We start from the raw sequence: 21,929 nt of genomic DNA, 5'->3' as shown, positions 1-21,929 counted from the left end.
GGCCTCAGCCTTTGTTCGTTTTCGGCAGGTCAAACCTGCTAAATGTATCAGGAGGAAACCATACAGTAATTACCGTAACATGCAGATTTTGGTGCATTAAATAACAAAATCCAATTGTTATTCCCAAGAAATTCTTAGTAGACGCTAATAATGTACCACTTAATGCGGCCTTAAATTGCATACGTGCTCAAGATGGCCACCAGTTCTCGTGAGATTTCAAACAAGTTAACAATGTCTTCCCTCATTTCCTGCTGGTTTCAATGTGTGAGCTGAAGGCACTTTAAGGGACCTTTTAAAAACTGAATGTTGTCATGAAACCGGGGTGCTTCGGGGGTCATTTTAGTTTTATAGAAGGGTGATCCACTATGAGAGCATCAATGTCATAGTTTGTAGCCTCTGGTGAAGTGGTGGGCTTGGAGGCCAGACACTGAGCTGTAAGTGAATGACAAGCCCTAATCAGGGTGAAACCGGTCTTAGGTTGCTTCTGTTTCAGTTCAGGTTGGACACGGCCTGGCAGTTTGGGCATGACTGTGCCTACTGGAGCAGGGTTAAACGTGATTTGCATATACTGGGTCCAAATTAAGGGGACGTAGGGGGATCAAAACGATGAACTTGGATGTGGCCCGAGCGGTCGTCAGTATGAGAATAACTCAGGGATTCCATCCATCACCTTGTCGTTGTTGCAGTTGATGCTCTGGTGTGTGACGGTATGGCCAGATGAGAGTCAAATGCTCTTTGTGCTATTGGAACCAAGCTTTACCTGACTTATGAGCCTTAATTAGGGCGAAACCAGCCTTGGGTTGTTTGTGTTCCAGTTCAGGGAGAGCCCAGCATGGCAGGTTGGGCTAGACTATTCCTACTGGAGCAGGGTCACGAATGATGTGCATATGGCTAGGTGCAAAACTGACGAAGGTGGAAAATGATGGACAGGAATGCGGTCCAGAATGATTGCCAATCGCTGAGATTAATTCAAGCGTTCCACCCCTCACCTTGTTGTTGTTTCAAGAAATTTTTGAGTGGACAGGAACCAGGAAAACAACCAAACCTTATCTCCCAGTTTAAAGTTCGGATCTGGTCTTCTTAATTTATAGATATTCATAGTGGTCTTTGAATCTTGCAAATTTTGGGCAGTCACTTGTCTCAGAATCCAGCTTCTCTCTGCATAGTCAGCAGCAGCAGGCACAAGAGGAACAAGGATGGTAACCTCGGATACAGTAAAAAGGAGAAACCTTGGTATCAGAGTAAATCGTTATTATAAGAGACCTCTGTTAAAGGTAAGTACGTATACCATCAATTTGTTTTTAGAGCATTACAATAACACCTCAGATACTGTCCAACATTCTGGCTGACTCTCTCGGTCTCTCCATTGGATTGTGGATCGCAACCTGAGGACAGAGCTTGATGGATTCCTCTGGAAGAGGAAAGTGAACACCAAACTTTTGAAATGCATTGAGAGCGTTTGTCTGAAGTTACGGTATGAAGGAGCCTGTGAAGGCGTAACATGTAAGCCAAAGATCTCCTTGCCATCAAGCTGGCAGACAGAAGTTTCCAAAACTAGGAAAAATGAGCCATCACAAAAAACAGGCATACAGTAACCATATTTGAAAACAATTAGAGAGAGAGGGCAAGAGACACTCTCAGTCCCCCGGGTTAAATGTATCAAACAAAAAGAGAGCGTCATGCGCAAAAATATCTATGTATGAACACTGAGGCAAAGACTGTAAAAAAAATTCCCTTCTAAGAACACACTGGAAATCTTTTAGGGATTTTTTGGAAGCCCTCACTCACCAACCTGGTTGGTAACATGCTTCATCATCGGGCCCACCAGGAGAAGCCGAATGCCTGATTTAAAAATGTCTGAAACTGTACCAAACAAAAAATGTATTCACTGGTCAGTTAGACATGGTTAAAAGATATGTGTGGGAGAACTACCATAAATTATGATGAAGTTTCCACTTATAGTGGGGTCGACATGTTTCTGCCCGTTTAAGTGTATGACTTACTGGGCATTCTTCAGGACCGTGTTGCGTGTACCTCGGCAGTATGGGCGCGCTAAGGCCCACCCTGACCAGAGGACGTGAAAGTTAAAATAGAGATATTAGTGTAAAAATAAGTGCAAAAAACAAACCACAAGTTGTGGGAATTACCTCAGTTATGAGGAACCTGTGTAGTTTGTAGTTTAAAAGATCCACGCCCCATAGGTCTCGGGAGGGGGTGGAGGCGACAATGGCACACCGCCCGCAACGCCTGGCACCCAGCTTCTCCTTAACGAGGTCTGGTTGCAGGAGAAGCTAGGTGCCGAGCGGGTGCCAGGCGTTGCGGGCGGTGTGCCAGCAGTACAGAGCCTTGGCACCGCACACCATGGTACACATTATTGTAAAGAAAAAGGAATAAACTAAGTGTGGGAACTTGTATGTTTACATAGTGGTGACCGTACAGAGCGTTGCAGGCACCACCCTAACTCCCCGATAGAATCACTGCCAAGGTCATTTAGCAGAGTTTACACTCTCCATGGGTAAAGCCCAGCTGGTTCTGTGCATAAACTCCAAGAACCACCAGTAGTTACTGAAAACGAGCAACACCTACAGCCCCAGATATGCGTGGTTCATGAGGGTCGTCACTCTGTGACATAAGCAGACAAGGACACAGAATGAAGATGTTGTAAAAAAGTAAACATCCTTTTGAGCAGCTTTTTGCAGAATGGAGTGCACACTGGATAGAGTACTGCCCACTGAAGGTCCAGCTGCCCGCATGTGTCTGTAGCCTCATTAAAACAACGACGTGGGAGCTCTATCGTCTCAACTGGGATAAAAAGTGGAGAAGATGTAGGGGGTGTTTCATGACGTCTGTTTCACCCCTCAAATTGCCTAAAAAAACAACTTATTACGCTATAAATGGTCTGCAATGGAGAGTCTTTCCTCCCTGTTGATTTAGTGAACACATTGGGCACCAGGGATAAAGGAGTTAAAGGATTACCATCACAAAAGGCTGATGAATTTTTAAGGTGTTTCATAAGAAGCGTAAAATGTGGAATTTCTATATGACACTTAGGAAGATGACAGGTGAACTAGGTGGCAATCAGAAGAGAGCACCAAGCAGTGACTGAGGGGCAGAGAGTGGGAGAAGGTGAAGGTGAACCTAAGGTCTCTTGTGGCTCCCTCTGAGCCACAAAGATGAAACACCTATCCATAGATGAGCCAAGAGTAATCTGCGACACCAGAACCACTCATTCCAACCTTGTTTACTATTGATCCTATACGTTTTATTGTGAGCTCTTTAAGAGCAGTGCAGGGCCTGCGTCTTCAAAAGCCCCAGACAGCTATTTCTTCTACTTCTACTCTCCACTCTCTGGTAGTTGACACAGCACAGGAACCATCTTGAGCAATCTTGTCATTGAAGCTCTAAGGGGCTCTTATGATGGCGAAGGGACGGCCACCGCCGGCCCGGCGGCGGCTGTAAATGTAAATGTACATGTATTTATATAGCGCAAATCACCGACCCGGTATCTAAGCGCTTGCTTAGGGAACCCATCCTGGTATTCCCCTGTGAGATAACCCCGGCAGGGTATCCACAAGGTGAAAGCCAGGCATCCCACCGCGAGGGGCCGTTGTGGAGATTAAGCAAGCTAATGCCCAGAGTCGCAGAGTGTGAACCCGTGAATCGAGTAGGCACCGGAGCGAGAATTGTTGAGTCTGTGGACATTTTAGGACTCAAGACCCTGCTGAGCCGGGAATTGAACCCTGATCCCGGGGTGACCTCTGCTTCCAGGTCTGCCTCCTCTAACCAGTGAGCTGTCCCTCTCCCATCTGGCTCCCATTTCCCCCCACCATATTAGGATGGCGGGGGGGAATTGTGCCACAAGCGGTGTGGGCGCCCACCATGCTTCCACTACAGGCAATCGTTGCGATTGCCTGGCAGAGCGGATCTGACCGGGGATATGTTGGTAGCAGGCACCGCCCGTCCGATCACAATTCTGGCGTCAGCCAGCCTTTTCATGGCGGATGAACTGTCATGGAAAGGCTGGCGGAGTCTGGATTTGGAGGGCCCCTCGGGGGGGGGCAGTTGTGTACTGGAGGGTACCCATGGTTGCCCCCTACATTTCCCTGCACAAGGTGGCTGTCACATTGTGCAGGGAAATGCACAACATGGCCATTTAACATTGCTGGGGGGTGCTGCAGCCAGTAGCACCCCCGCAATGTTAAAATGCCAGAAGAGACTGCTGCGGTGGCGGTTGCATCATAATTAGGGGTGCAGGACCGACGCATGACAGGCAGGCGGTCCCGATCCCGCTACGATGGCGGGCGGACTTCATAATCAGAGGAAGCTGGAAGGGAGACAATGACCGCAGAAAGGATGTTGATCACTTTTTTGGGGGATGATCATGATACCTTCATCTCTTGCAAGTACTTAAAACTTTTAATTCCATTCCAGATAAAAGGTTGCAGCGGCAGAGAAGCGGTTCAAGGAAAAGAAAGAAGCTTAGGTGGCATTTGATCAAGAGAGCGCACAGAAAAGAATCCAGGCCTTTTGCAAGGTCTTGCTACCTAAGCAAGTTCAAGGCTAGCAAAATAGGCACCAATCGTAGGGGTTTAGGAATTGGCCTAGAGGAAGGGGTCCTAGTTAATCAGGATAACAGCTTTGTGCACCTGTAATTCTTTTAAATGTATTAAATTCCCATGAACTTCAATCCCTGTTTTGTCATTGTTGTTCATAATTGTATAGTTGGGCTTCCCTCACAAAATAATTGTGAAACAATCCAATTTAGTGGATCAGATATGTCCCACTCTCTCACTGGACACTGAGCACCTGTTGCTAGTGTCTTAATGTAATAATGCAGTTACTGAAGGGGTTTGAAAAGTTTCCAAGCTCTACAACAGATTTGTCAAGCTCCCCAAATGTTGTAGTGTAGTTCCTATTTTCCCTATAGGCCCTGCGCATTGGAATAACACAAACAGCAGTGTAGACGTAGGACTGCGGTCTTCTAGGTCTCTACTGACTATGTTAGACTTAATTTAGGTTTGCGCCAGCTAGCTCAGAGGTCACTGGAAACTTTCTTGACTGAATAGGAAGTGATCAGCTTTCCTGGCTCAGACAAGAAGGGATTCAGCTTCCGACAACCGCATAAACATGACAACTTTGCTCCTCAGAATAAGTGTCAATCTCTAGAGTCGTGTGAAACAATAGACAGCTATTTCACTCAGTCAGTTGTGCAGATTTACTTTCACCAGAGTGCAGAGAATGGAGAGACGGGCGTTTTTCAATAAAATATATTATTTATTGAGCAGTCTTCCTTCTCATGCAAGAGAAATGAATTGCCACAATTGCAAGACTTGTTATTATGAAAAGTGCGTACAGTAAAAGGAGTATAACGAAATAATACTGTAAAAGCATTGATATGGTTTCTTAGCCATAACATAGTTAACAGGAGTAAAATATATACATTCATATATACATTGGCTAACGACCTCAACTGGTGCTTTTACCTACGCCTACCCCGGTGTACCTGACCTAAGCCTAATACATGGGAGGGAGTAAGTAGGTAGCAATTTAAGTTAAGTTGGTTTTGCCAAGAGTTTGTTTCAAGAATTCTCTCTAAGGGTTTAGTCAGCACCGTACCTCTGGAATAGAATGCAGGAGGTCTGGTATCTCCCTCTTAGGGCCCGATCCCAGACACCCGCAAGGGTAGGCTGGTAACGCCGGAGCTGGATTTTCTCAGCAGGAGAAAAGACAGCGTCTTTCTCAGCGCGTCAAGGAGGAGGGGCTGCGTCCGTGGGCTTCTCGCATCTACTGGGCTCTCTGCAAGGGGACAGCTGTTCTGCTCCAGTATTCACCACCGTGCGTTTGCTTAAGGCAACGTTGGTATATTTATACCTGAAAGGTGCCGAGTTTGACGTAAGTTTTTGGACATAAGACGTCAATAAAGATGTCACTAAGAACTGGTCGTTCTTACAGTGCTCGCAGGAGTTCTATTACTAATCAAAACAAAGCAAGCGGGGCTTTCCCAGATTGCTGGGGGTTTGGTATGTCGAAAGAACTCGGTGTGCTATCTAGGAATCTAAGGAAGTGGCTTCTGCTGTGTCATGGACTGTCATGGACTGCAGAGGCGAGTTACTGAAATATGGCTCTGATTGTTATGCCATTATAGGGATATGTATTGATTATAGCCGTATAGGGGTATGAGGTCACAATATTGATCGGGGTCCTAGATAAAACACCTCAATGTACAAAGACATCGGATACACATCGTGCCAGAGAGGCTCTGTAGAGAATGCCCTTGATAGCCCAGAACAAGAACTCTCTCGTGCCTGAATACAAAAAGGCTTAGAAACCAGATGGTACCGAAGGAACTCGCGTTCAACGTGGAATGACCTGACAGAATGACGCCCCATCCCACGACACCTACATTACCTTACCCCTAGAACAAGCTTGCCATGGCAGAGGGCTGTGAAGTGCTCCATCTCTCGCTTTCATAAAAGCTCACTCTTATACTCAACCTCTCTGGGTCTGTTCTTTAGTTTACATATGCACAAAATTTCTAATATACTATTTCATTTCCTTCTTTGTACGTAAAGAGGCTGAATGTCTAATGAGCTTGAGAACAGCATTGTCACAGCTTCCTGGTCTAGCTTTAGGGCTCAACTGACTCTATTGAGGTCCACATTATCAAATGAACCAGCCCTTAACATGACTAGGACAGTGTACAGCGGGCCAGGACTGCAGCAGTTACCAAGCACTGTCCATAGATGTCAAATGAGCCATGTTAATCCCATCTTGAAGGCATATTGTTTAAAACACAAACAACTTTGCCTCTGCACCTCATAAAAAATGTATCTTGAAAAAGGCATTAGTATGGAAAATTAAGACTTGACTCACGTTTCAATAAGAATAAACTCTCAATGCTTGGAACATTTGGCATCCAGGGCAGCCTCCAATATAAGCCAGGAAGTTCAGTTTCAATATTTATGTCTGAAAAACACATTATTTCCAAAAAGCGCAGATTTTAAAAATGAGTTATAACAGTTAAGTCATAAAATGTTTAATAAAAACACAAATAGGTTAAAAAAATTACATCAATGTAAAGCATTAAATACATAAAGTCCACTAACATAATATACATTTCTTATTGAAAATGGCCTCATCAAAGGAAAGAAGACTCATTTTATCTAACGTCAAGTGTCCCTATAGGGCTATTACGCTATCTGCCCACAGACACGTTCTACACATATTCTCCTTGCTCTCCATATGAAGTGTGCTCCACAAAATGACATTCTAATATTTTCTGCCCTTCTGCAAATCTGAAGTCTTTTCTCATGGAATCTATTTCATACTCCTTAACATTGTCGCAAGTCAACAATTTCTTTTTACGCATGTGAAAAGAAAAACACATTTAACTTCAATACCATGGAAATCGAGTTTGAGCTTGTCAGCCCCAACTACTTGTAAAATTTGCTAGAAGGCTAGCTGTATCCTAGCTATACGTACCTGGAATATTAAAAGATACTCCCCAGAATAGAAACAGCACTTACGATCTAATCAGACTTAAAGCTACATATGAGGGACCGGGTATTTACTAGAAGATTGTAATCAGAGCAGCACGATTTATTGTAAATTGAATCAATGTTCGACCCTAGGATGCAATATGATTTATCGCAATCAATCAATTCCCTTAAGGCTCCTTGTTAAACGCGTGCGGCTTAATTGGTTCACATTCTTAACTAAGAAACAGCAGAGGAGAACATGGGGCGATCACTCGATCCACGCAGTCTAAAACCAACACTTCCCATAAAAGTTCCACACGGGTGGATTTTGGTGAGCTGGAGATCTTATGCAAAGAAAAGAAAATAAGTGGGACAATCACAGCTCTTACGGTTCAGCGGCAGGTCAGCTCCACAGAGTTGGCAAGCGCAGGATTTTGTTCTAAATGTCTACGGAGGGAATCAGAGGGATGCCATGGGCATGACACCTATTTCATATTACAAGCTGAGAAGGCCAAAGATGGGCCTTTTTCCGTCATTGCCATACAGAGTTGTCTGCTTGTAAAACACATGAGGAGTTTGGGGACTAGTATTGCAGAGACAATCCACATTCATTTTTATATCAATACATGTTTTTATTTTTAGATAGTACATTTTGCAATGGTGCTCAAAATGCACCTACGCGTATAGTGTCACAAGGACAAATCTAATGGTGCTCAACATGCACCTACGCGTATAGTGTCACAAGGACAAATCTCTATGCCCACAGGGACCATGGTCAGGATACGATATACAAACATTGTGTACTGTGGAACTCTTTGAAACCTCTTGGAATCCTCTTTGTATAAATCAGAAGAAACGCACATCAGATGTATTATTGAAGCGTCCCAATGAAAGGTTCTCCTTTGGGTTGCAAAAGCAGCCAATGACACTGGAAAGGTTCCTGTTGTGATGGTGTCTTCTCCTCCAATACAGATGCAAAGAACTGTGAGCCTTTAGAAAAAGTGCAGACGACGCGGGGCTTAAGTGTGTGTATAAACATTAAAATATATACAAAAAGGCAACATAAATCTTCCCCATAAAGTCTGTTGGAGAATGCATCTCTTTCCTAGGGGGCACTATCTCAATAGCCATATAAAATCACATGATCCAATCTGGAATCCTGGTATCTGACTCAATGCACATAGACACTACCGTCAATCTATCCTATAGTAGTACATCTATGTAGACCCAACGAGGAGCAAGGTAAAACCCCCCATGTGAGCGAGGGACGGCTGAGATATAACTGCATGCGATGAGTGAGCATGTGTCGTGAGCATATAATGTATGATGAGGTAACCAGTCGAAAGCATTGATGGGGCAAGCAGTGGTGCCTATGTATTCAGCCATTGTTATATTGGGAGTACCATTGTACTCACTGTTGCGAAGGACGCAGGGAATGCCCAAATGTGCGTGAAGTGCAATCATGCAACCCACACCCAATTATATTGCTTGTTGCAGTTTACACACAACTAAGGCCCATCTGGAATGGAATTCCACGCTAGGCCTTTTTCTTTTCTTGCCCTACAGTGTTGTCTTCATGCAAAACACACAAGGAGTTTGGGGACTGGTATTGCAGAGACAATCCACAATACTTTCTTTCTCTTCAATACAAGTTTTTATTTTTAGGTAATACATCTCGCAATGGTGCCCAACGTGCACCCATAACATTACAAAATCAGAGGGAATGTACCACAGAGTCAGTACAATAGTTTACAGGGCATACAGCATCCAATCCATGAACACTAAATTTCTAAACATGATTATCGACTCTGCTGTGGTGTGCAATATCAGGTGGCATCCCCCGTCAATGGGAATCTAGCTTCCCTACCCGGCATCCCCAGTGCATAATCACTCAACCAGCTGCCCCATACCTTATAGAATTTACAGAGACAGCCTCTGCTTTTAAAGGTAACGTTCTTTGCAGCCACATATATGTCCATTCTTTGCCTCCATTCCAGTAGGGTAGGGGACTCCTGTGTGCCCCACAGCCTGGCCACATCCGCTTTAGCCAGTACCAAACCCAGGTTACTGAATATAAGTTTGGCCTGTGGGGCATCAACATCATTGTGGACACCCAGAGAAAATATCTTGTGTCAAGGAGACAGTAATGCCCATCATGGGGAGTCCCCACTTTATCTTGGTCCAGAAGGTTTGAATTACTGGACAACTCAGCATCATGTGCAGAATCGACCCGCTTTCCCTATTTCACCGCATACAGACCGGGAAAGCCGCCCTCTCCATCATAAACAGCATCTGATCTATAATCAGCCCTATGAAAGATCAAAAACTGTATTAACTAAATCTGGATGATTTTATCGCCACATCAGTGGGGCGCATCAACACCCAATCACAATCTATGTTGTCCATTTCTCCCACGTCTCTTTCCCAGTTATCGCGTAACCTACCCAGGTCTTGTATGGGAGTGCAATCGCCCAGTTCCTCTATAAGCAATCGTCCAACTAGGGAAGCATACTCCGGGATCACCATCTCTCCCAGTCACTCTGCTTGCCAGGTGTCATAGTTGCCATTTTTCATGAGCTTTGTAGGATTTAATTGGAAATCCCTCTGTAGGGAGGAGAAGGGCATAAGATCTCGATTCTCCAGTAGGTCTATCACTTTGGAAATCCCAATAGTGTCCTCAAACCCCTACAGCCTTCCCACTTTGCAGGCCACCCTCCCACCCAAAGGGATGTCTCTTTAGTAATTTTACAAGTCCAGCCTATAGTCTTTCCCCATGACACTAGCACTACCTGAGTCGTCAGCAGCATCTGGTGGGCCCCTTTCTCACCATACAGATAGTGCAGATGTATACAGGCCTGTAGCTGCTACCTTTCCAGCCTAAATGTGGAGTGGTTTGGGGGCAAAAATCCATTTGTTAAGGGTTATCAAGTGTGCCCCCCAATAGTATGCCTCAATATCTGGGAGGGCTATCCCTCCATTCTCTGGGTTGCGTTGCATTGCCTTCAGAACTATTCTGGGATTCTCTTTGCTCCAGAGCAGGGACCTCGCCATCTATTTTAGTAAACATGTCTTTTGGAATATGATAACATGTTCTGGAGGACATAGAGCAACTTAAGAAGCGTAATCATTTTTTTAAATGTCTGCCCGTCCCAAGAGAGTGAAAGGCAGCCCACGCCACCTCTCAGTGTCCTCTTGGAAAGTATGCACCACCTTCTCCAGGTTCGTGCTTAGACAGCTTCCTACTAGGCGCCATTCAGAGTCTCAAGTATCAAAACCCCTTCTTTGCTACAGTCTATCACTGCAGGAGCAATGTCGGGCTCACTATTCCACTTGGCTGATAGAGCAGAAACTTGTCCCAGTTTTTCCGGTAGCCGGAGTGGTCACTGTACTCCTCAATGATGCAGCAAACGGTGGGGGTGTCCTCTTGGGGTGGATGATATATAGAAGGATGTCATCCGTAGAGTGAGAGGTTTCTTTTCATTGGTGGCTGTAAGCCTGAAACCTCTCACCCCATTGTGGACTCGCACCATACATGCCAGGGACTCTACTGTGAGGGCAAACAGGGGGGGGGGCAGAGGGAACCCCTGTTGTGTCCTCGGCTTCATGGGAAACTTCACTGACAGTGACCTTCACTGCCGCGATCGGGACAGATACTGTATACAAACGTGGAAACCCAATATACCCTTGTAGGCTTGGGCGGTCGGTGATCAGGATAAAGAGTAGCTACAAGGGATTTTGTTTTGAATCTTACTCGACTATTTTTTAAATTCTTGGTTCTTTCAATAGAACCAAATGTATCCTCAGGATAACTGGACAAATTTGTTAAACACTTTCATGAAAAGATAGTACATTCATTATTGACAAGTTTAAAAAGTAAAAAGGCACACAGCAAGGAAGGGTATTATGTTAAAAAGAAATGTTTATATAGATGTAATGTAATGATGATACTTGTAAAGCGCACTGTTACCCCATCTCGGGGTGTCCTGGCGCTGAAGACCGCTGGGGAACCCGTCCTGGCTTTCCCTGTGAGATGGTCCTTTCTGGATATCTCCAAGGTGAAACCAGGCATCCCCGGCGTCTGTGGGGGGCCGTTGTAGAGATGAGGCAAGCTTAATGCCCAGAGTTGCCGAGTGTGATCTCTGGTTAGAGTAGGCACCGAGGTGAGAATTATCGAGTCCGTTGACCCTGGTTCACAACCCTGCCGCGTCCGGAATTGAAACCTGGTCCCGGGCCGTTCTCTGCTTCCGGGTCTGCCGCCTCTAATCAGTGAGCCACACCACTCCACAATGTAAATCACAGAAGAAAATTAAATGGGGATACAGGTTGAACAAAACTATACAGAAACCATTATGAATAGCAACAAATACACATTGAATTGACAATTCATAACAGTAAAATCAACTCCAATAAATAGATAAGGAAACCAAATTCACAAATATATCTTGGTGTCCTATGGCAAAAATGCCTGGGGAGATGATATTTATGTCGACGTTTCGGTCTTTTGGGCTGTCGTCAACAAGACCATCATCAGGACTAGTTTTTTTGAAAAAAAACCCTGTGCAAAGAATAACATACAATTCAATGCAATTCATTGATGTGGTAACAAAAGACAAGTACATCCACAAAAGCCAAAGCATTAACCAGTATTAATCATGGTAAATGTTGTATGCTAAACTTCCTTAAACATACCACATTTACCATGATTAATAATTCAGATGCGACTGGCTTAAAACAATAATAAACATAAATACAATTGTAAATAATAATATGCGATAGTTTGAGTATCTTACATCAATCTTTTTGAGAATGTATTATTTTAGTTTAGTTATCCATCAATAGGATGTGACGCACACAGCATTTTAGTTAGGGTATAAAATGTATCTTTTGTGGATGTACTTGTCTTTTGTTACCACATCAATGAATTGCATTCAATTGTATGTTATTCTATGCACAGGGTTTTTTTTTCAAAAAAACTAGTCCTGATGATGGTCTTGTTGACGACAGCCCAAAAGACCGAAACATCGACATAAATATCATCTCCCCAGGCATTTTTGCCATAGAAAACACCAAGATATATTTGTGAATTTGGTCTCCTTATCTATTTATTGGAGTTGATTTTACTGTTATGAATTGTCAATTCAATGTGTATTTGTTGCTATTCATAATGGTTTCTGTATAGTTTTTTTCAACCTGTATCCCCATTTAATTTTCTTCTGTGATTTACATCTATATAAACATTTCTTTTTAACATAATACCCTTCCTTGCTGTGTGCCTTTTTACTTTTTAAACTTGTCAATAATGAATGTACTATCTTTTCATAAAAGTGTTTAACAAATTTGTCCAGTTATCCTGAGGATACATTTGGTTCTATTGAAAGAACCAAGAATTTAAAAAATAGTCAAGTAAGATTCAAAACAAAATCCCTTGTAGCTACTCTTTATCGGGGACAGATACAGCAATGACACCCTTTCCTATAGCGAGGACCAAACCCAAACCTCTGCAAAGTTAGTTCAAGGAAAAGCCAGTGGACCGCGTCAAACGTCTTTTCCACATCAAGTGCAAGAAAGGCATGAGGGCTGATCAGCCTTCACCTCCGCAAGCCAATGTGGATCTACCCAGCATAAAGCTAAACTGGTCTCTGTGGGTCAGGGGAGTAATGATGGGAAGAAGCCTGGTACCAAGTATGATCATGAACATTTTAACTTGTGTTGAGTATACAGGTCGGACGTCAAGATTTGCACCAGTCCCTGGGTTTACCTTGTTTGGGCATCACAGTGACAGTGACATGCCGAAAACCTGGCAGCAGTGCCCCTCCATCTCCAGTGTGGCAGTGCCCCAGCACATCACTTATAGAATTCCACCGGGACATCGTTGGGCCCCCGGGACTTACCCACTCTCTGCTTTGGTATGGCTGCCTGGACCTCCTGCAACATGAGATCCCCCGCCAGTGCCTCACGGGCCTCCGCATTTAATACTGAGGTAACTTCGGCATCTAAGTAATGTGTGATGTGAGTTTTGTCGCGTAATGGTCGACGCACTGCTGAGGTCTCTCGAGCTTCAATTTTAGGACCGGACATGTCCCGTAGCGGTGACAGGACCTGTAGGCGGTCATTGTGGGGAAACGCGACCAATTGACGTGTGGCTCACCCCGGCTGATGGTTGCAGTAATGCAGTATGGACGCAACCAGATGGTTTGATGTGAACCTCCCATGAAGGATTGATTTGGAACCCCAGTAGCCATGACGAAGTTGCCCGAATTGTCTTTTGGCGACGAAACAAGTTGGCTCTTAAGAATTGATCATGGTTTGAAGGGAACCATTTTTAATTTGGGAAGCTAGCAGCACTAAATAAAATTATCCCAAGCTAGTTAGTTTTACCAGTTTTTAGATGTGAGGATTATCTGTCCAAATCCTCACGGGGTCCAAAGGGCATGCATGGCAATATCATGTATAGATATTGCATTCACATTTAGGTTTCTATAGTGATTTTGATTTCATGGGTTTGAGATTTCGTTAATAACACAAACACACATTACTTTTCTTTCCCCTCAGAGAGAAAGTAACTGATGATGATAAGTGGACCTACTGACGAGTACCAGCCGGCGGTCCCCTTGGTGGTGTTACTGTGAGGTGCTTTCTCTCTGCTCCACACAGTTTCATTTATATTTGGGTGGCTCTATGAGGGTATAGTGTTTTAATTAGGATACACCACAGCACAGCGACTTAGATAAGTCTGGGAGGTAGTTGTAAAAGATTTAGGTGACCCCTCTAGTGTTGGGCACATAGATTTTGGTGTAACTATTGATGATCAGGCCTTTATTGGTTTATAATGCGTAATGGTCGAGCCCTGTAAAACCCCTCATAGTACCGAGCAAATTCCTCTGCAACATGTTCATCTGTAGTGTGCAGGGGTGGGGAATTTTTATCGCCCGACACCCTGGACATGAGGATTCCTGTTGTGGACAAGAAGTTTTATCGTCTAGTTAGTCCTCCGGACAAGTAGACATTCTCTTCAACCCATGTGCATCTAATATAATCACAAACCAGTTATTATCCGATAGGAATCTGAAATCTTAGTGAATGCGCCTTTTTTTAGGTAATTATGGTTACCAAGCTAAGCATGGCTGCAGCCGTGAGAAAGTTTGTGCTCACTGTCAATCCGAGAGGCAGAGACCTAACACTACAAGGATGCCAGTTAGCGATGCCGGCTGTTCCGTCGTTTTAATCTCCTCATCGGAATGATCTCCCCTTCGTATCTGCGCATGTGCATTTGCAAAAAATAAACATTTGACATGTTTTTATGAGCTCCCCAGCAAATCCAAAAAATACCGTCATTGCTCACTGTATTTGTGAGGCCCGTGTTAGAACACCGGCTCCCATATTAGTTATGCTTCTGGGTGCTAAAAGTTGCTGCATGTGCGCTCTTAGTTAAACAATAAAGATATGCCACTAGTGGTGCTGGGCGGATTCCCCTGCAGTGGTAGATGCCTTTGTGATCGGGGTCAGGGACGGTGCATGTCGTACATTACAATTCCTTGAGAGTGTACAGGAATGCTGTGTATGCAAATTCTCGGAAAGAGAAAGAAGTCAGAGGAGCCCTGCGAGCTGAAGTTGAAGCGAAGGAAGCTGAACAAGGAGGATGTGGTGCCACTGGACGCCCTTACATAAAGGGTTACGGATAGAAGATGTACTTGTTTGATAAACATATACACAGATTTCTCACTCCTTAAAAGCCCCTGAAGTCAGCTGTGTGTGAAATAACACCAGAGAGCCTTAAAACCAGTAATGCAGGAAGTATTTGATGCACGTGTAGAGTTCTGAAGTCCCCGATTCAAGGAACTGCTGGGACATTCCTATATTCACTGTGCAGAAAGAAACATGCTGCCATTTGAAGGCATTTGTGATACCATGTTCCACAGGAAAGCCGTTCCTGTCCAGGGGAATAGATCGTCTCACATGCGTAGGCTCTGATGACCAAAAATAACGGGCTAGTTGGAAATATATGGCGGAGATAAGAGAGATGGGAGAACTGCTGCCGTACAAAGTCTAGGCCAAAAAACAGGAGAATAGAATAAGGAGCACAAGAGGCCCCTCATTCTTCACCTGCCCACCGCAGGCACCACGATGAGCCGAGAGTAAGCACCGCACATGTAACTTTTAATTATTCGAAATCCTCACCGTGGCGTCGACCATACATGCTAACAATCTGAAATTACAAAGAGGGTGATTTAAAATCAATGAAAAAAGATCGTGCAACTGTATTTTATTCATAGACCTTCATTGAAGCAGATGTATTATTTTCAGGTGGCAGACCGCCAAATCCTGTCTGAATAGGGTCTGTTGGCATCTATGGCTCCAACAGTTTTCAGGAGTATCCAGCTTGGCTTATACGGAGCAGCAGGTGATGTGTGGGAGGATGAGGGCCTCCAACTCAGGCAGCTAGAGATTAACAGTGTCAAGGTTGATAAATATGAAATGCTGGAGCTCCCAGGAGGCACTTACCGAAAGCGCAAAAAACTAAACTAGTGGGAACAAAATCCCAACCAAGAGGCAGGCAGCAAGCAACGGAGTGCAACACTGGGTGTGTTTCAAAATGCTCAATGCTTCTTTTACTACATTGTCTTAAAGGCATATGTTTCCCAATGGAGGTGGTACTTGTAGGAAGGTACATCCTGACTATGGTTGCCCCCAACTTTTTGCCCTGTGTTTTAGCTGGTTTTGGACATAGTCGACCTGGGACCCTGCCAATCAGGACCCCAGGCCTACTGCTCTCTCTTTAAAATGGATTCCATGTACCCTAGGTACATTTCCAATTGGTACTGGGCCACCTTATCAGACCCTGTAACTCAGGGCATAGGTGTACCCAGGGCTGCCAGGGGCTGCAGCATGTATTATGCCACCCCTGGCTGGCCTCCTAAATTTGACACAACTGGCTGCATGACAGCTGGGGCAAAGTCGTGTAATCACCCTTTGCTGTAGGTGTAGTATACCTATACCTAACCCTAAAATGGACACACAGATTCCTATCAGTCACTCCTATGGCAGGCCTTGACAATCCTGAAGGCAGAGTGCTTGGAATCGTGTGAGATGGTGCTCTGGCATGAGCTGAGCCTGTCTGCAGCTTGCGGAACCAAGTCCTAATAGCTGTTCCATGATATCGCATACCATATACTCTTAAGTGCATTATAATCCTCGCGGTTAAATGCTATCTTTGGTATTGCTTTATCAAAACATGTCGAGTAAGGTGTCATACGAATTGGAATACTAACCCCTCGCCAATTCTGGCGACGGGGTTAGCATTCCACCCTTCTAGAGGGACACGACATGTATGTAACTGTGAACCCCGGTTAAAGTTAACTGAAGCCTCAGCTCCACAAAATGGATGCTGCCACCACAGACACGAGTCTGACCCCCTGCAGCTGGGAGTCCTCCCAGTGAGGGGAGCCTGGACAAAGGGTTTCCTGTCAGGGGCGGTGCTAGCACCGTCCCAGACATGGTTTTGTGTATCCTGGGTAGGCAGGGCTTTTCAGGAAGGTGACTGCTGAGTGGCACCCCGGTGCTCACTACGCATAGGCCAGTCAGAACCAGTTCCAGGGGCACACCAGCCCCTGGCCTGGGGAAGTCCGGCAGGGGAGAGGGGTGTAACCACCCCTCTCCTGGTCCCACCCATAGGCAGGACCTAGTCACCGGGTCAGCCCCCTTTTTTAGTATAAAGATAGGAGCGGGCCCCCTGTTCAAATTAGATCATCTTTGGAATCAAGATACCACTTTCTTCGAAAGGACTTCACGATTTCTTCTTCAAGATTCTCCCTTGTGGCTAAGGAGTAGTCACCCTGCATCAAGCGGGCACCATCCTAAAGAACACTGCGGTCTGCTGCAAGTCCTTCATCACGAATCCGACGACCCAGCTCGACGAGACCCGGCTTCCCTGGCACCTCTGACCTCTACTCACCTCTACAGCCAAGCTGAGAACCGTGAGTGCGACGAGACCTCGAGGGACCGACGATCGCCAAGACTGCACGACATCTTTACTGCAAGCCCACCGTGTCCTCCACTGGTGAGTGCTTTGGGGTCCGAGAAGCCCCGACCCTGCGCAGCTCCAGCACCCAAGGTCAGCCTCCCTGCATCTCCACGATCTGCGTGGGGCCCTTCTGCTGTTTGCTGTGCACCGTGTTGTTTGGCTACTAGCCGGCTGGCTTGTGGCCTTCTGAACGACGCCCGACGACATCTCTGCTGCTGGTCTGGTTGCTCCAGGCTGGCCCTTGCTTCCTTCTTCGAGAGAGGCACCCCGGACCCTCCTGGTCCACTCCAGACGCCATTTTAGGTCCACCGCGTGGGCTTGAATTTGCCAAGGCTTTGTTGCCCAATCCTGGGTCCAGCGACGCCGACAGCTTCTATCTTCGTGGGACAGCTCGATCCTCCATCCTGGTCGCCGACAACGCCTCCTGGTCCGTGAGATCTTCGAGCTCCAGCGTCACCCACTCACCTTGTCGAGGTGGCTACCATCCGGTGCCCTCCTGGTGCCCACTGACTACTGGCTAGTAGTCTCGAACTTGGTCCCCTCTGCTTTCAGGTGTCATCTATCTTCAAGATCCAGGCTTGGATCCAACTGAACTTTCTTCACTGGTCACCGGCCAGCATCTTTTCTTCCGGCTCCTGGTCCGTCTACGAGGATTCCCGACGTCTTTTCAGACCTATGCAGCTGCAGCCCCTGGGCTAGGTAACTTCGGCATTTCGGTGCCCCAGCATAGCCTCACTATCCAAGGGTCAGAATCTACTTTCGTTTTCTCCCTACCAGGTCGGGTTCGCCCGAGAACACTAACTTTCTACTTCCTAGCTACCATAGACTTTTGTCCGCATCTCGCGTGAGAGTGCACACACTGCACCCGAGTCCCCTAGGCCTCCTAGAAGTAATCTAACGATTCCCTAGTCAAGTCCTAGCGATTCCAAAAGCTATTAGTACTGTACTTACCTGCTAGGAATTTCGCATTCCACTTTCAGAGTATATGGTTTTCCGTGCCCCTCGGGCATTTGTATATACTGTGCTAACTTAAGTATTTTTGTAAGAGTTTTGGTTTGTGCTTAGTACCCTGTCCTCATAAAGAGTACAGGGCTGTTGTGATACTTAATAAATAACTGTTTATTTTCATAACACTTGTGTGGTGTCCTTTCACTTGGTGTTCAAGGGGTATATGTGTGGTAAACAGCTGGCTTAACACGCCCTCTCGAGTCTTTAGCCTTAGACTGCTCGTATCCACGCTACTAGGATAGCTGGTCTATAAGGTTGACTTACAACCAATCATCAATAAGGGTTGCTGGACTGATACATAGTGTTCACTAGAATAGTGAGCACTGCATATCAGGCCACCTTCTCACAGTACTGACCTTTCTTCACTGGGAGCTCGCTGTTGGTGGCAAGTGCACCCTCTGTGTCCCCTAAGGTGCCAATTCCTCCTCCTCCCTGTCTTCCCCAGTTTCCTAACTTCACTGTATTCTGCTCCTGTTCAAGTAACTTAACTGATCAGCTGCTACAATTTGTGTTTCACCATGCGTGGCTCGCTTACCCTGAGCTCGAGCCTAGACTCATGGGGATTATCAGGCTCCCCGGGCGACACACTAGTAGTCTGACCCGCTCTGCGCGCTCTCCCCCACTTTCCTGGTATTTGAATCCTTTTCTCTAAATACCTCCTCCGTTTAATGCCACAACATAATCATAAATGCCGCCTCAAGCTGTTCTCTAGTGCCCACATATCTGCTTTGAATCTTTCCGTTGCTTGTGCCCAGCCTGTCTCTTCCTCCCACCACACTCCCTGAACTTTCAGCACTACATTCTACAGTGCTATATCCCAGTCGTTCACAAGTTCTCCCCTATTAGCCAGTACTTGTTGTTGATATTATAGTGCTTCACACTTCACTCGTGTTCTTTTCAAGCACTATAAAAACAGACCGTACCACTACTTAATCGGATGCTAATCAGCGACCTTAGAAGGCTGAATGACGGAGGCTGGCCTGCCAGGGTTTTAGTAATATTCTCTTCCAGCTTGAACCCAAAACTAAGAGAACATTTAAAGTGCCATCATCCCTCTTTCTGTTCGAGTATAATCCTGGGTGGAAGCTACCTAGATCCAAACACCTAAATACCACAGTAATGGGGAAACAAAGGCACACAGCTTCTTATCACTTATGTAAAAAAATGCTAAGATTTGGAGGCTGGTTTTTGATTTTCTGTAGCTCCTACATGTAACACATATGCATGCACTGTAAAAATGTCAGCTGTATAAGTACGTATGGGTATTTATTGGAATACCAAATTAAATAGCATCTCCTAACTTTTTTAATTTAATACTTTCATAGCGCTACATATCCCAATGTAAGGTGTCCGAGCGCACACCCATTATACACTGACTATTAATCATACAAGTGTGTAGTGTCATAAACAGTCTTTACTGGTAGGGATTATATGTCACGATTGTATGGCTGGTAGAAATTGAAAGTTGGGGTTTAAAATATAACAGTGCCTGGGATGGTCTATTAATAATGTTCAAAAAAACTTTTTAGTAGCCTTATATTAACAGATTGAGAACAAATAACGTTCTAAACCCATGTCTTGCAGTTTACAGGCAGGTGCTTGATGCCAGTTTATAGCTCACTGAATATTTCAATAATTTGCAGCTTGGGGGTCTGTTCTGTCCACCTCAATCCAGCTTTGTCCCCTTGAGGTCTGCCTCAGAGCCATCTGTGAGTCTCATAACATTCCCTTCATTGATTCGGGTATTATGCTATTGAAATATCCACTCTCAGAGCTGTATTGTCCAGGCTTCTCAATTTTGACTCTTCCTCTGTTTCTGTGGAGGCAGTTGGCAGGGCTGATGGAAGGCAGGAAGCAAAGTGAGCTGGTTAAGGTAAAAGGGTTGCTCAGAGCACTTAGATGAGATCGCTGAGGGGGGTAAAGAAGGCTGAGCAGCCTGTGATATGGGGAAGCAAGGTGGCAACAGTAGACAAGAGAGGGATTTGGAAGGGATGAACCCTATGGTGAAACTGGAGAGGGAATAAAACCTCTTCTGAGAGGGGAGGAGAACCTGTAGTGAAATATGCAAGGGGTACAGAGCCTGTGATGAGGGAGTGGAGAGAAGGTCATGGGATGGGTAGTGAGAGGGATATCCATTTATTTATTTATTTATTTATAGGTTTGTACCGCGCTAGGAATCGACTCCCAGAGGAGTATCTCTGCGCCTGTGACCTAGAGAGCGCTTTCTGCAAGTCCAGAGGAGATGTTTTATGATTGAAACAAGAAGGTCTTAAGTTGTTTCCTAAAACTCAGGTGTTCTGTACATTTCCTAAGTGCCAGAGGTAATCCATTCCACAAGGTCGGCCCAGCTACGGATAGAGCCCTGCCACCCTGCCTTACTTTTTTAACAGCTGACACTGTTAGAAGCAGCTGGTTACTGGATCTGAGAGATCGCATCGGAATGTACGGTACAAATTTATCTGCCCAATGTGATGGCCCTAATTCATTTAAACTCTTGTGGATAAGGCAACAGATTTTAAATATCACCCTTTTCCGAATGGGGAGCCAGTGTAATTTAGTCAGGAGTGGTTTAGAAGGCGTTCTTGGAGGGGCATTTAGAACCAGCCTTGCTACTGTGTTCTCCACAACCTGCACAACCTGGAGTTTAGCTTTGACTCCCTCGTTGGCTGACAGCAGGAGCCCATTACAATAGTCTAGTAGAGTAAGTATCAGGGCCTGCACTAAAGTTTTTCTTGTGACATCCGGTAGTAAGGGAAAAACTTTACGTAGGAGGCCGATCACATGAAAACAAGTGCCCACCACTGAGTTGGCATATTGTTTCATGGAGAGATCTCGATCCAGGCGCACCCCCAAGTTTTTCACGACCAGTTTGGGTTCAGGTACGGGCCCAAGATCCTGCGGCCACCAATCTGGGGTCCATAAGATCTTGGCTTCTCCAAGCAACAGGACCTCAGTCTTCCCCACATTGCATTGAAGGCAGTTTGATGACATCCATTTGGCTACTGCCTTCATGCCATTGGAGAAAGAGGCCTTCATTTCGTTCGTGAGATGCTTGAAAGGATATAGTAGCTGGGTATCATCCGCGTAAGATACGGGGATGAAACCAAACTCTCGCAGGATGTTTGCCAGGGGGGCCACATAGATGTTAAAAAGAGTCGGGCTCAAACATGAGCCCTGTGGCACCCCCTTGGTAATTTCCATTTCAGCTGAATGAAATGTACCCATGCTGACCGTCTGGGTCCGGTTGGATAGAAAGCTTTTTAGCCGTGCTAAAGCCGTGTTCTTCAGCCTAATGTCAGCAGATCGTTCGAGTAGGATACTGTGAGAAACAGTATCGAACGCTGCTGACAGATCTAGTAGCACTAGAACAACAGAAAAGCCTCTATCTTGATATCTATGAAGATCATCTGTTACTGATAGTA

At 45.4% G+C, this 21,929-nt stretch overlaps 2 protein-coding genes across 2 annotated transcripts in view; both read right to left on the bottom strand.

Annotated features, from left to right (window-relative positions):
* Window positions 1–6,967, bottom strand: part of LOC147659486 (uncharacterized) — a 128,652-nt gene extending 121,685 nt beyond the window's left edge. The window contains exon 1 of the mRNA XM_086951719.1: window positions 6,874–6,967. The gene's annotated coding sequence lies outside the window, so the exon portion shown is untranslated. The remainder of the gene's footprint in view (window positions 1–6,873) is intronic.
* The window catches only part of LOC147659485 (uncharacterized), a 56,934-nt gene that overhangs the window by 27,465 nt on the left and 7,540 nt on the right, over window positions 1–21,929 (bottom strand). Inside the window, exon 2 of the mRNA XM_086951718.1 lies at window positions 6,874–6,966. The gene's annotated coding sequence lies outside the window, so the exon portion shown is untranslated. The remainder of the gene's footprint in view (window positions 1–6,873; window positions 6,967–21,929) is intronic.

The sequence above is a fragment of the Lissotriton vulgaris genome, unplaced genomic scaffold (assembly GCF_964263255.1).
Source record: "Lissotriton vulgaris unplaced genomic scaffold, aLisVul1.2 SCAFFOLD_2085, whole genome shotgun sequence".
NCBI classification, from domain to species: domain Eukaryota; kingdom Metazoa; phylum Chordata; class Amphibia; order Caudata; family Salamandridae; genus Lissotriton; species Lissotriton vulgaris.
The sequence above is the reverse complement of the archived record's forward strand: the minus strand, read 5'-3'. Positions and strand labels throughout refer to the sequence as shown.